The sequence below is a fragment of the Sciurus vulgaris genome (genome assembly GCF_902686455.1).
Source record: "Sciurus vulgaris genome assembly, chromosome: 2".
Taxonomy (NCBI): domain Eukaryota; kingdom Metazoa; phylum Chordata; class Mammalia; order Rodentia; family Sciuridae; genus Sciurus; species Sciurus vulgaris.
The window spans coordinates 125,498,666-125,513,912 of record NC_136462.1 but is presented as its reverse complement, the minus strand read 5'-3'; the positions used below and the strand labels follow the sequence as shown (position 1 = coordinate 125,513,912).

Here is a 15,247-nt window from a genome sequence, read left to right as displayed (position 1 = left end):
TATGAGAAAAAAAAGCAGGAGTCCGTTTAGAAAGATACACAGCTCAGTACACTTAAGGGAAGGGGACTTTGTCAAACCTCAGTTCAAAGTGCGCTCACTACTTAGGAGCTAAGGCAACTCTGCACAAATTAGCCTTTCTAAATTGTCTCACTGTTAACTAACATCAACAAAAGTTAGCACTTAAGGTTGTTTTGGGACTACCTGAATGTTGAGCCCAGAATTAGCTGGTATTATGCACCCTAGGAGTTAAAAGTTCAAAGGGCAACAAGTGATCATTAATGAATTATGAGCAGAGAAAAAACAGACATGACTGTACAGTAAATAATGTATTATATAGAGTCAAAATGGGAAGTAAAGATCAGTTAGGTGACTTTCGGTAATCTAATTGAGAAATCATAGTGTGGCTGAGCTACGTGGGTGAAAAGAAGAAGTGGACAGATTCTAGAGATACTAGAGTTATAAATGCTTCACATGCCTGCAATCCCAGCTACTTGGGAGGTTGAGACAGTAAGATTGGGAGTTTGAGGCCACCTAGACAACATAGAAGATGCCCATCTTTAAAAAAGAAAAAAAAAAAAAATTGCTCACTGGGGGTGAAGGAGAAGAAAGAATCAGAATGACACCCAGGTTCTTACTTGGATGGTACATTTAGTGAGTTTGATGAATATAGGTCTCAAATTCTTGAAACCATGACCACACATAGAATGTTAATAAAAGATATGGAAGTATAGAGTAAGCAGTGTTAAAAATTCTATTAACTCCATTATTTAATAATTGAAAAGAGGAAATATTTGCAAAGGACACAAAGACCATAAACAGGAAGAAGCACAAGAAATGTCATGAAACTCATAGGAAGTTTAAAATGGAAAAAGTTGTCAAGAGCACTAAATGTTACTGAGAAATCAAGAACAGGACTCAGAAAAATCAAAGAGGGAGAAGGGACCTAGGGGCTGGCTTAAAGAAGGAAAAGAAAATGTATGAAGAAGGAAGGGAGGAAGAGAGAAAATGTATGAAGAGAATGATTTGGATATGACTTTCCTATGTTCATATATGAATACACAATCAGTGTACGTCACCATCATGTACAACCACAAAAATGGGAAGTTATAGTCCATGTATGTATGATTTGTCAATACATTCTATTGTCATGTATAACTAAAAAGAAAACAATTTTTTAAAAAATTTAAATGTATAAAGAGCGATAGATGGATCTGCTTTCTTCTACCCAAACACTGCTAACCACAACTTAACAGTTCAAATAATAAACTGTTTCAAGCTCATTATTCAAGTTCAATAACATGCAAACACAGAAAACCAAATTAATCCAAACAGGCTCATAGACATTAGTTCATAAATAAGCACACTTCCTAAATTATCAACAAAAGTCAACTCTTAAAACATTTACCTACTTTCATATGGAAGCCATACAGGAAAAACATTTTGTAACTGTGCAATTCCCCTATTACAGAGAAGAAAGAGACCTTAAAAACGCTAAGCCACTGGCTGTAGGTTCCTTCAAGTTTTCCCAACTTACTGCTTATTAAAAAATTTTCCTTATATTATTAGGAGGGAAAGGATCACTACATTCTCCTGAAAACGCTAACAATGGAGATTCTGATAGCATTTCATATCCCCTTTGCCATTTTCTCCACTGTGAAAGATAAAACAGAGTTATCATTATTCATATCCTGCCCCAACATCTAGGTCAATTTAATAGCACTCCCCCCAACCCAAAGTTCATTTTTACTCTCCCTGGTAAAATCAATGAACTAAGAAGATACCCTTACTTCTGTCAACCAAGGCAATATAGTAGTTGTAGTAGAGAACCTTTAAAGATCAAGGTTTCTCAAAATTTTAGGGTTTTCAAGAGTAAAAGAGCAGGTAAGTCTTTACCTCGGGTATCCATTAAAATGTAATCAACAGTCAAATTTGATTTTAAATTATATTTACATATCTTTAGCTCTACCTGGTAGCAATGATTTGATAAGAAAATAGATTACATGTTCTCAAATTCAGAATAAGGGAAATATTTGATATAAATAGGGAAATCTTTAATTATTTTTAATTAAAATTTCTCTCTTCTATTCCAAATGTTAAGAAAACCAGAGTGTCTGGAAAAGTCATTCTTTAACCATAACAAACAAAATAGACTCTTTTTAAATAAAATTGTTTCCCACTGGAAACAAACATAATTAGGTATCAAATTATCAGTATACTGAAATGTTTGCAGAAAATAAGTTAAAATTATTTAAAATGCAAAATGACCTAGACTGTTTAAGATCACACACATTCAACTACATCTTGAATCAATGAGTTGTAGCTTTTCATTGTCCCATTAATTAAATTAGTAATTTTGTCTCAAATTTTGCTTTAAAACAATTTCAAGTTTATTCTGCAACATTTGTTAGCTAGTTCATAACTTGAACAGTTGAAGCCTATTCCATTTAGCAGGAGTAGTTAGTAAGAGCATACATAATCAGCAGTTAATGCCAAACAAAGAATGCGCTCAGACGAACAGAAACAACATGACTAGAACCACTTTGTGTATACACAGGTATCTTTTTACCTTTAACTGAAAACCTATGAAATACTGTAAAGGTGCTACTACTATACCATTTAAAACTGAGAACTATGCATACAAATTCTGTTTCTAAAGTGTATTTAAAAAACCCCAAAATTCAGAAATGCACAGTGACAATGGCTATTCATACATGTTCAGAGACAGGTAATGTTAACTGGAACTACTCCAGGTCACTCTCTAAAAATGTTTCTGATATATTTTCTTAGAAGAAAATATTTCTTCTGTTGTGTCCTTACCAGAAGAAAAACATATTAAATTGTGCTGAAATAAACAACAAAGCCAGGGTAAAATATTAAGCCCTGTACTTGTTAATAGCAATACATATAATAAATAAAATACCCAACAAAAATATAATTGTCCACTTAAGTGGGTAAAAATTTTCCCCATTTCCTTCAGCTAATTTTAATATCCAGAAAATGGATTTAGATCCTTCTTTATCTTAGAAAATGGAGTTTAAAATAGGCTATTTGTTTAGGGAAAAACTGAATGAATAACTCAGAAGTCCTGAGGCAAAGGGTAATAAAAAATTTAAGGGGTTACCCATTAGAGAAATTTTGAAGCATGGTAATATAAATTGGTATAACCTTTTTGAAAAGCAATCTGGCCAGTGAATTGTTCATTTCCTTTGATCTAGATAAGTACACTCCAGGGGGTTGTTCCAAAAGAAATAAATGTTTTTAAAAGGAAAATATTTTAGAGATATCCACAGAAATGTATTCAATGTAATTCCATTTGAAATTATGAAAAATTAGGAACAACCTAAAAGAACAGGCAAAAGACTAGATTAAGTTCAAATGAACTTTCATTGCATAGCTACTAGAATTACAACATTTTAAAAACAGATATAGCTTAGTGTAAAAACATACAAAACTGCTCTTATTCACAATTATTGGAAAAAGCAATAATATATAGAAGGAAAGATGGAGAAAATAAGGCCACCACACAATGATACTGTGGGTATATGGGTGACTTGTTTTTATTATTGTTTAAGCAACAGAGATAGTAGAAAAGCATTAATTTAAAAACCTCTCTGTGTTTTAGGAATGAGCAGCACAGTGAAAATGCTCAGTTGGCATTTGGACTGATAATTGAAAAGAACTTTTATATCTTATCTATGAGAGCAAAGGGCAACAACATAAAGGAAGCAGTCTCCAAAGAAAAAATACAGTACTGAAACATACCATTATTTCATATGTAAGAAATGTCAACAGATTCGAAGATACTTTCTTTTTCAAGTTTTGGTAGCCTACCTATAGTTTTTAAAAATACAAATCCATCTACTTCCTGTTTCAAAGGGTGTTAATTACTTATCTCCCCCTTTGAAAGAAATGAGGAGTTTGGAGAAGAAAGCAGTTTTACTTTGTTCTATGTAAAATATCTTAATGACCTTTTTAAAATCAAAGCTAAAATTGTAAACATATTAAAAATGTCAACATATTGCTAAATTTAAAATACACTAGAGTTAAAAAGGAGGAGGACATTCTAGGGGTAAAAAAGAAAATTAAACAGCTGGCATTTCAATCCTTTAAAAAGAACAAATTTAAACCTACCACATTTTTCTATCTTTTAGAAACTTAGCACTTTAGGTTTAGGAAAATGACATCAAATAGACCTTTATGTCACTTATAAAAACTGACAAATGACTGCTCCAATATCCAATAAAAAAGAAAAGCCTGTTATTGGAGATGATTTTGATTCACGTATTGTTTTTATGACACTCTAATTCTGAACTAAAAATAATGATAAAGTCAAGTTTGATTCTCTGAACACCTATTTCCTGTCCAAACAGCCCTTTTGTTCTGCTTCCCTGCTTAATTTTAATGTTCAGTGTGCATCAGAAAATAGAAATAACAAAACCTAGCATACACAGAAGCATAAAGGAGCAAAAGTACAAAATATAAGATTATTAAAAGATTAGAACAAAAATCCTACCAACAAAACCTCCTCAATTTTCTGTTTGCTTCACCTCAGATTAACTTCACTTGAAGCTGTACTCCAAAGCAACCAAACCTGAATACCAAGCTCCACCTTCTCCAATTCTAGTGGCTGAAGAGTAAAATCTCCTCCCTGTTAGTGAAACTGATAATTGTGATTGGATACGGCTAATATCCATTATTTTAAAGAACTTTTCCTTGCTAGCAGGTTAGGTTAAACGCACTAAAACCCCCTGGATAAGCTGGTTTCTTAAAGAAACAGTGAGTAATGTTTCAGTTTTCCCATCATATACTATTTGCTTTCTCTTTTGTCTGGATGAAAAATAAATAAACTAATTAACATCAATGAAAAATTCCACAGAAGCAGCTTTAATATGAAGTTTAGTTTTACACAGCCATGAAGATGACTGTGTTATGTTTTTAAAAGATAGATTCTTATTTAATAGTTCACATTTTGCTGAAAATTTTAAACGGATGCAAAAATTTGCTGAATTAGTATGTTCTCTAAGACTTAAAGACCATAACGAGTGAAAATATGCATTCAAATACCAAAAGCAAAAGATTCATTTCTAAACTATCAAATTCCCCGACAAGCTCTCAATATCACAACACAGTAATATGTTCAGTGACATCAAAGATTGATAATTTCCACCTAAGACTGAAGAAAAAACTAGGCAGAAGTATTATTTCTATATTAGCACATTTAATAAGTGTGACACTGTATGTTCTGCCAAGGTTAATGCTTACACATTGCAAATGCAGTTCTAAAAGGAAAAGAATTTGTTCTAATGACATGCTCAAGTATAGAGCATTTATTTATTTATTATTATATATATATATATACATATATATATATATATATGTATTTTTTGCAGCGCTGAGGATCAAACCTAGGGCACACATTAGACAGGTGCTCTACCAGGCTATACCTCCAGACCCAGGTAAAAAGTTCAGGCAGACTTTTTTTTTTTTTTGAACTGGGGATTGAACTTAGGGGTGCTTAACCACTGAGCTACATTCCCAGCCCTTTTTTTTTATTTTTTATTTTCAGACAGGGTCTCACTAACCTGCAATCCTCCGCCTCAGCCTCCCCAATCACTGGGATTATAGACATGCACCACTGCACCAGGCTTAATGGTTGTTTTTTTAAAAAAAGCATGGAAACTATTGTGCACCCACTTCAAGGTGGCAGGGATATCCTGAAGTGCAGCTGAAAGATATATTCCTTTTAAACTACTCGATAAACTACATTAAATGGTATTTTTACTACAGAGATTTCAAAGAGATACCATACAAGTACTTTGATTTTTAAACAGAAAAGGTGTGCTGTGACTTTATATATGACTGTTTGCTACATTTTATGATATAAATTTTTTTTCATTAGAACTGCTATGTTTCAGTAGCCTGATTCAATCAGACATCACTGACACCAATCATTTTCTGATTGGTTCAACAGTATTTAATGTGTTAAGTATAATTTTTTCCTTTATCAAAAATTCTGAATATAATTCATCGAATGCAAAATAAAAACAAATTAACATGACTTTTTAAAAATTTTTTAATTTTAGATGGACACAATACCTTTATTTTATTATTTGTGGTGTCGAAGATTGAACCCAATGCCTAACACATGCTAGGCAAGTGCTCTACCACTGAGCTACAACTCCAGCCCTAACATGGTTTCTTAAAGCCTGCTTTCAATACATTTATATATTGAAGAACTTTTAATTTAGATTTATAGTCTCAAAGTTCAAAATCTTGCAACCATCTTTTTCACAAAAAAATTTACATATTAGAATACAAATGAACAAAATTGTTTTGAATACAAAGAGAAGTCTTTGTAACAAACTGAAAATTCACATAATTGCAACCTGACATGAATATGGAGCAAGACCCTGCTAAAGCCCAAACAGCTGCATAATCTATTATGCCCTTTAAGTGGACAAATTGAAAGAGCCAATTCAGTGGTCTAGTCCCAAGATCCTTTGCAAGGAATCACTGCTTTGAATGCCCAGCACTTCATGAGTCAAGTTCAGGTTTTTCTCCCACTGTGTGGGTACTCTTACAAAACAACATATAGGAAGCAAAAGAGGTACAGAAGCAATCAGCAGAAAGAATACATAATACGAGTTACAGTCTAGGACTTGAGGAAAACAGATGGCCAAAAAACTTTAAAGATTATAGAAAGAGAAATGGCAAACGTTTTGTTCTTAAAATGTGGCAAGCTTAAAATCAGTAGTCACAGGGACCAAATAAACCTTTGCTCTGATGTCTATTTTTCACTTCAAAGTTAATTATTTGCATGAAACAGACACAAATAATACACTAATATAACACCAAGACCATCTCAATCTATAACCAAGAAAAACGAAAGGAGATGTGGACTCAAGAGATTCCAGATTGTCCAAAATTAACTTGAAAGAACTGTGAGGTAATAATTATATTAGGCAGCTTGCAGATGAAAATTAAGAGTGTTTATTCCATTTCTAAATCAGGAACAGAAGAAAACAACAAAACTAAATAAAAGGAAGCAATATCAAGACCATAAATTGTATAGTATGAAACAACATTACTCCATAGGAACAATAAGATACCACAAAAGTTCCCTCCCAGCTTGCATGTGACAATATCACTTTTTTTAACATGAAGTATTCAAAGAATGATTGTATAATCTTTGCAGGAGTCCAGAGATTTTTTCCCAAATCTATCAGCTAAAATCAATTTAGAAGAGAAGAAGCCACTGAACAACTTGGTCCCTCTTTACTTTTGATTAAAATGACCCTCTACAAAAAAATCGATAGCTAGACTCCTAGGAAGAACTTTCAGTGGGATAGGTACAGAGCAGGGCAAAAACTTTCTTTGATTTTTGAAGGACTACAAATAGTTCAAACTGTTCTTCCTACAAAAGAAATTAATCCTGGGCATTCTCTCTGCACACAATTAGTGGTTTACGCCAGTAGCTGATGAAAGAACCAACCTGACATCAGCAAAACATAACTGGGATCAATAAAAATGAAGTCTGAAAACCATCATCCAAGGGCTAATTTTTTAAGAAATACCATTCAAAAAATACTTCCCTGGCAAATACACTCTGCCTACAAGAGTAAGGTATTTGAGCTTGTAACTCCTGGTATAAATCTTCTAACCCATTACAGAAAAAAATATACAACATGTATTTGGGAGTTGGGAAGGGTAGTTATGGTTCATTCAGGCAAACACTGAATAAAAAGGAAACATTAAGGCAATATACAGATAAGAAAGCACAAACCAAACTGATAGGAAAAGATATCTCTGTAAAAGAGACAGTAAGGCCCTCTGTTTTAGATCTAAAGGAATAAACAAGATCACCAATAAATGCAACCTGAAAAGAAACAGGAATAACAACGAGACAAAAGTATAAGTAAGAGCATTCACAATCCTCAAGAAAGATTTTTCAAGTGCTAAATAACATGATAGATATCTAAGTAAAACTGCTAGACATAGAAAAATGTACAGAAAATAGACCGGTAGACTTTTATTTCTTTTTGTCTGGTAGGCTTTTATTTCCTTCTGTTTCCTTAGCTGCCTAAATGGGGTGTGTGTGTGGAATTAAAAGATTAGAAAAGAAAAATTAATTTTTTATATATATCAAAAGGAAAGCGTCTTGACAATTTAGAAAAAATCAGTCACAAAGAAAACTAATTCTGAAAAGTAAAGGCTGAATAGGTAAGAGTCTCTTGTCAATTAAACAATGGCATTCAAAGCTAACAGAGGCAGTTTAATTCACTTATCAAATCTTTTGAAAACCTACTATATGCTGGTATTATCTGCTGATATCCTATGGTCAACAAAATGAACAGTCTCATTCTGTGTGTAAATTTTTGGTCTAGAGGGGGATGGGGTTCTGTGTGAGACTCTGGGTTCCAGCCTCAGCACCACATAAAAATAAATAAATGAGGGCTGGAGATATAGCTCAGTTGGTAAGAGTGCCTGCCTTGAAAGCACAAGGCGCACAAGGCCCTAGGTTCAATCCCCAGTACCGCAAAAAAAAAAAAAAAAAAAAAAAAAAGGTATCATGTCCATCTACAAATAAAAATTAAAACAAAAAAAAATCCTTCTGGTCTAGAATCAGACCAGCACTGTCCAAAAGAAATATAAGTAGAGACATATGATAAACTCATTGTAATTATATATTTTTAACTCAATATATGCAAAATATATCTTCAATATACAATTCCTTTTAAAAACTGAAATATTTTCATTCTTGCTTTATACTAAAAGTCAAGTTCATACTTATAGGACATGTCAATTCCTGATTAAAATGTGATTTTTAATTTAAATAAGATATGGTAGCCATTAACTATATAACTATAAACTAATTTTTATTATAGTGGTGGAAGACTCCAGGTCTCTCCTGTACAGTACAACAGTCAAAAGCCACATATGGCTACTGAGCACCTGACATGTAACTAATACCAGTAAGAAACTAAATTTTTCATATTATTTAATTTTAATTTGTTAAAGAGCCACAAGTGGCTGATAATTACCAGACTGTAAAACACAGTTCTGGAGGAAGAAACAGACACTAAAACAAATCACACACTTAATGAATTTCAGCTGCTACAAGTGTTTACAAAATGCCCAATATGAATACATCCGAAGAGCCAACAGGACCTAACCTATTTTGTGGCATTGAGGATGATCCCTCAAGAAAGTCACAATTAGGCAAAAGAACAGCATATGCAAACAGCATATTCAAGTAGAGAAAAGTGAAAATATAGTTAGTAGAAACAGTGAAGTACAAAGGGGCAAAATAAAATGAACTATGTATAGGAGTCTATCTGGATCACCAAACCTAAATAAACTAGACAGGAAGGTGAAGGAGAGGTGGAAGCAGCGCTACCACTTGAAGATAATGAAAGTGTCCAAAATAAGCCTTGCAATAAAGTTTGTCCCTTTCTCCTCCCTCAATAAAGTTCAGTCATTCCAATCTTCTGTCAAGTTCTAAATCAAGCCAAGTACTCTGTGTACCCTTTAAGCTAGCAGTTCACTTGGGAAATTTCCCCCAGTCCCTCTTGATCTTAGAACTCAGAATCACAGTTCCAAATTTATTACACAGGGCAAGCTTTGGGGGCAATATTACAGTTGGAAGATGGATGTATGGTTCAAAACTGTAAAGCAAGCTTTACCAAAAATTTTTTTTTTGCCAAAAAAATTATTAAAAATGTTCTGACAGATTGGGGAGGCTAAAGAAATTTTCAAACACACCTTGGTAGTACAAATCAACTTAAAAGTTACATCCTATGAGAGACATTCTCAGGATATCTAATTAATACTTTGCATTTCTCTACTTTCTAGCACTTGGCAAAATCTGAAAATTATTTGTTGATCTGTAAGTTGCCTAAGTTCCAGGAAGGCAAAGACCCTGTCTTGTTTATGGTTGCATCCTCAGCACTTAGCTTAGCACACTGTCTGAAATGAAGCAGGTGCTCACGCTGTTGAAAGAATGAAAACTGCAACTGCAGGAATTTTTAAATAAACATTTTATTAAATATATACAATTATATATAATTATATATAATATATAAATGTTATAAATGTGTGTGTGTATATACACACACACACACACACACACACGCACATATATATAAAGCAGCTCAGTGGCAGTGCATCTGTATAACCTGAGTGTCCTAGGTCAGATCCCCAGCAACCAAGAATTTGTGTGGGAAATGGGCGGGGGGGGGGGGGAATTCAATGGTACTGAGTAAGCAAAAAAGTACCAAGGGTATGTGCACTTAGTGTAAGAAAAAGGGTGGTTTTATTTAGGGGAAAGAAGAAAATAATTTTCTTTAAATGGGGCTGCAATAACTTATTAACTACTAAGGAAAAACAGTAAGTTATTTCACTTCATATATTATGTCAAACTAAGTCCCAGATGAAGAGAAAAAGATGGAGGTGAAAAAATGAAACCATAAAAAGAACTAGAATAAAAGTTATCTGGGCAGAAGAAACCTTTAAGTATGAAAGCAAAGTAGAAGCCATAAAAGGAAAGTATGAATCAAGAATTCTTAAAAACATAAGTAGGGAAGAAAGGAAGTGGGTGGGGGGGAGGATAGGGAAAAAGGCTCTACCTACTACTGAGCTACACAGTCCCCTCTATTTTTTGAGACAGATTCTCACCAAATTGCTGAGACTGGCCTGGAACTTGCAATCTTTCTGCCTCAGCTTCCCAAGTTGCTGAGATTACAGGCATGAACCACTGTACCCAAATTAAAAAAATTTTTTTAATACACGGGGATTTAGTGGTAAACGAGTAAAGTCTTGTCCTTTAGTAGCTTAATTTGAACAGGGAACACAGGCAATTACCAAAACAGTACAGATGACAGGTTCCATAAAGAAAGCAGGGTAACCAGTGTTCAATGAAAGGTATCTCTGAAGGAGTGATTACTGGAGAGAAATATGATTGAGTGCTCCAGGAAGAAGGAACAATTTTAAGGAAAGAAGTTTGGCATTCTCAAGAATCTCAAAAAGGCCAGAATAGATAAAGATGTATGACTTAAGAGTGAGAATGGCAGGATGGATGTCTATGGTAGGATGGACCTCTGTGAAACACACAAGGCAACATAGTTTGGAGTCACATTGTTCAATTTGGTAACCATTGGACACATGTGGCTGCTGAGCATTTGAAACATAGCTAGCTGAACTGAGGTGAACTGCAAATGGATCACACACCAGAATATATACAGACAATTTTTAAAAAGTAAAATATTCCATGAATGAGTTCTTATATTGATTGTATGTTTAAAACATTGTCTTTTAGGTTAAATAAAATATATTTAACCTGTTATTTTTGTAATGTGGCTATTGGAAATTTTTAAATTACTCAATGTGTCTCCAATTTGTGGTTTGCATCATTTTATTGGCATAGCCAGTCCAGTGGATATAAACCACAATAAAAAGTTTGAATTTTATTTTGTGTTTTTAAAAACCACAGAAAGGTTTTGAGTCTGGGAATACGATAATCTAATATACATATTTTAAAATTACTGTTGTCCAGAGGAGCAGCTAGGGGAAAAGTTTCAAGATACCAATTAGATGTCTACCATTACCATCTTATCTAAAACAATGGTAGCGAAACAAATCATATTTGGGATAAGTTTTGGAGATAAGCCTAACACTGTTTAGAATTAATTTTTAGTAGTTTAGGAAATAAAAAAATTCACACAAAGACCAAGGGTATGCCTAACAAATTGTTAATAATGGTCATCTATGGTGGTGTTATGAGTAGCTTTTCTTCGTTAACTTTCTATTCCTTCTAAAGCTTGGGGTAGAAGTAGGGGACACACAAATTATCACTGTCCTTATAACCAAATACAAAAATGTCTTTTTTTTTTTTTTTAAAGCAGGACAATACAGTACTACAAAAAACAAAGCATCTGGATATTTGTCTGCAAGCTACACATATCAAAAATGCTCTACTTGGGTTGGGGCTGGGGTTCAGTGGCAAAGCACTTGCCTAGCATGCGTGAGGCACTAAGTTTGAGCCTTAGCACCACATACAAAAATAAGCAAATAAAAACATCTATAACTCCAAAAAACAAACAAATGCTCTACTCTCATACCTTCAAACAAAAACAAGTTATTCAAAGTTATACATACACATTTCTCTCTCCCTCTCTCTCTCATACACCCTTAAGAAATTAAGGAAATATTGCTCCCTCATTTGTCTCTGCATTGCTCTTAGCATGACAAAAGACTGTGGAAGCATACTTTAGGGCATTATCAAACCACCAAAATAACTTAAATGTGATTATAAATCCTGAAATATCACACATCCTCTTTCTTCAAAAATGTTCCAAAGTCACACAATGTGATTGCATAGAGTAGCACCTTGGTCCTAATGCTTTCCCTTAAAGGCTTTGCCATTTGACAGGTGTTTCCCTTAACTAAAGTTCACAAGAAACTGGAAGATACACTTAAGGAAGTTTCTTTTACAAGAGTATGCCAAGAGTGAAGAAGTTTTTAGAGTAATTTGCCAGAGACTGGGGGGAAGGGGAAGTTTGACAAAACAATTTATTTTACATAACATGCAGTGTTTTTTCTACAATATTTTTGAATGAAAAAGGATACCAAGTTGTGCCAGACTTTTTATAATGTAATTTTGAAGGAAAAGATTCATTATGTAAAGATTAACAGGAATCTTGTTTTTTCATGCAAATGTTCACCTAGGAACTGATCACTGTGGTTATGATCTTCCATTTAAACAGAGAACCCTGTTTTTTATTCATTTTATTTCTGAATATGCAATCTATTTCTGATTACCTAAAACTTCTAATACAATCTATATTATTTACCATAGAGAAACTTTTGTACTTGTGCAACAAGAACTGGAAACAAGAAACATGCATATAGCACACCTGTTAAAAGCAAAAAAAAAATTTAAAAAACACCACCATCTAAATGCCCATGAGTTATGGGAAGTTAATGTAGAATTATAAAGCAACAAGATGAATGAACCACAGCCACATACTAGTATTTTAAGTTCAAAAAAAAAAAAAAGGACACTAAAGGGCCACATTGTTTGCAGATACAAATATATGTGATTAAACTACTTTTTTAAAAAAGCAAGACAATGATAAACAGAAAATTCACTAAAGTACAATGTTTACTTCAGTAAGAGGAGGCAGGTTACAGGAGAGATGGAAACTCATAAGCAGATGCAAGTTTTGGTAATGTTCCAGTTCTGATTTAAGTCATGCATTTTTAGTATATCTTTCTATACAATATCGTTTTATGTATTCTTTTGTGATACTAAATATGTTTTAGTTACTTAATTTTTAAGAAATATCAGACATACAATAAACTACAGTGTAAAATGTGACGTTTTGACATGTATTGACATGTATACACACGCGGAAATCATCGCTACAATCAAGATAATTAATCCCTAAATTTTCCTCTTGTACATGTGTGATCCCTGCCTTCTTTAAATATATTTTTAAAACAACAACAACAACAACAAAATAAAAACCCTTAAGAAAACCTGTTTTGGAAATTTAAGTGTGTACACTCTACAAATTATTTCCATTGAAGTTCTGGAGACTGCAAGTTAATTTTGCAAGTGCCCTAAAACCGGCGACATAATTATTACGTAACTAAACTTAAAAGTTTATGGTATTTTCTCGCCTGTATTTCCAGTGACTCGGGAGGCTGTGACACGACTGCAAGTTCCAGCCTAAGCAATTTAGCAAGACTCTGTCTCAAATAGAAAATACACAAGGCTGGGAATATAGTTCAGTGGTAGTGAGTTGGTTCAGTTTCCAGTTCGGGATGAAAACACACACAGTTTATGGTATTTTACATTTTTTAAAAAATCAAATTCCAATTTGGTGTCAAGAGGAATTTAATCCCGTTTCTCTTCTCGGAGAATCAAATCCATTAAGGCTGCTCAATTTTTATGGCTAAACAACTTAATATATAAATTGTCTGTAGGTGACCCCAAGGTCCTAGCTTCCTCTCGCCAATTAACAACTTTGGAGTTGTGAAGACAAGTTACAGCGTTTTAACTGTGTGGTTAGTAGAGTATTTCAAAATAAAGTTAAAATGATTAAAAACAATATTTTTTGTTACTTATTTACAGTAACTACACTTAAAAACTTGAAAATACTATTTCAAAGGAACAAAAAGATAACTCAGAATTCTAAGCAACCCAAACAAGATCAGGGAAAAGATGAACTTCCGAACCCCTCGGCAGTCAGAAGGGAGTTTGACACGCTCCAGTTTAACCCCCTGAAGGGTTTCTGAAAACACGGCAGGTGGAAAAACATTCCAAAGAGGACCTCAGACCGAGAGGCGGGCGGGGCGCAACGGAGGACGCCCGGGGGTCCCTGACCCCCACCCGCCAACTGCTCGGAATCGGGTCAGGGCGGTTGGCGTCCGCGCCTCCGCGGCCCGCAAGGACTGGGGTCCAGGACCCCGGCGCGCCCACCGACCGGAAGCCGGCCCAGGACCGCGAGCGCCCGCCGCGCCCCGGTCCGGGCCCCGACCCCGGCCCCGGCCCAACGCCAAGCCCGGGCCAGCGAACGCGCGGCAACAAGGGGCCCACCACCTGCTGCGCCCGCCTGCAGCCCTCCGCTTCCGGCTCGCCCGCGCCGGGAGGGGACGGGGGCGGACCTCGCCTAGCCTCAGCCCGGTGGGGGAAGGGAGCGGGCGGGGGAGGGGCAGCGCCGGGCCCCTGGTTCGCCAACCGCGCTCCTCACCTGGCGGCGGCTCTCTCCGCCTGACGCGCTGCCCGCCGCCGCCGGTCGCCGCCGGTGAATGGGGACAGGTGAGGCCGCCGAACCCCTGCTCGCTCCCGCCCCGCAGCCTCCGGCCCCTCCGTCCGCTGTTTATTAAACTTTTCTGTTTGGTTGTTCGGCCTATGACGTGAACGCGGAGGAAAGCCCCGGGATTGGTCAATGCCCGGCGCTGACGCGGCATCCCCCGCCCGCAGCCTAATTATTACCGACCCGGGCGGAGCTGCGGGCCGAAGGAGGCAGGGAGGGGCGGGGCTAAACCTCGGAGCACGCAGCCATTGGTCTGAGCCGAGATGAGGGGCGGGGCGAAACAAGGGGGGACGCTCCTCCTACCTCCACCTCCACTGTCCCTTCCTTAGCGTTCTCTGGGGGTCTTTTCCTGTCTTAGTTTCTCCCTTTCTACTGCAGAGCGCGGACAGTTCTAGGGGTCCTGCAGATACTTAAAAGGGTCTGGTAAT

General features: G+C 35.8%; 1 protein-coding gene across 8 annotated transcripts in view; it reads right to left on the bottom strand.

The window, feature by feature from the left end:
- Positions 1 to 14,907, bottom strand: part of ZFAND6 (zinc finger AN1-type containing 6) — a 73,439-nt gene extending 58,532 nt beyond the window's left edge. For 3 of the 8 annotated variants that reach the window (XM_079128455.1, XM_079128456.1, XM_079128453.1), the window contains exon 1: positions 14,754 to 14,891. The gene's annotated coding sequence lies outside the window, so the exon portion shown is untranslated. Of the gene's footprint in view, positions 1 to 4,513; positions 5,066 to 14,753 lie in introns of those variants that run through there. The other 5 variants (XM_079128457.1, XM_079128459.1, XM_079128452.1 and 2 more) reach the window with 4 other exon arrangements.
- Between the last annotated feature and the right edge of the window lie 340 nt (positions 14,908 to 15,247).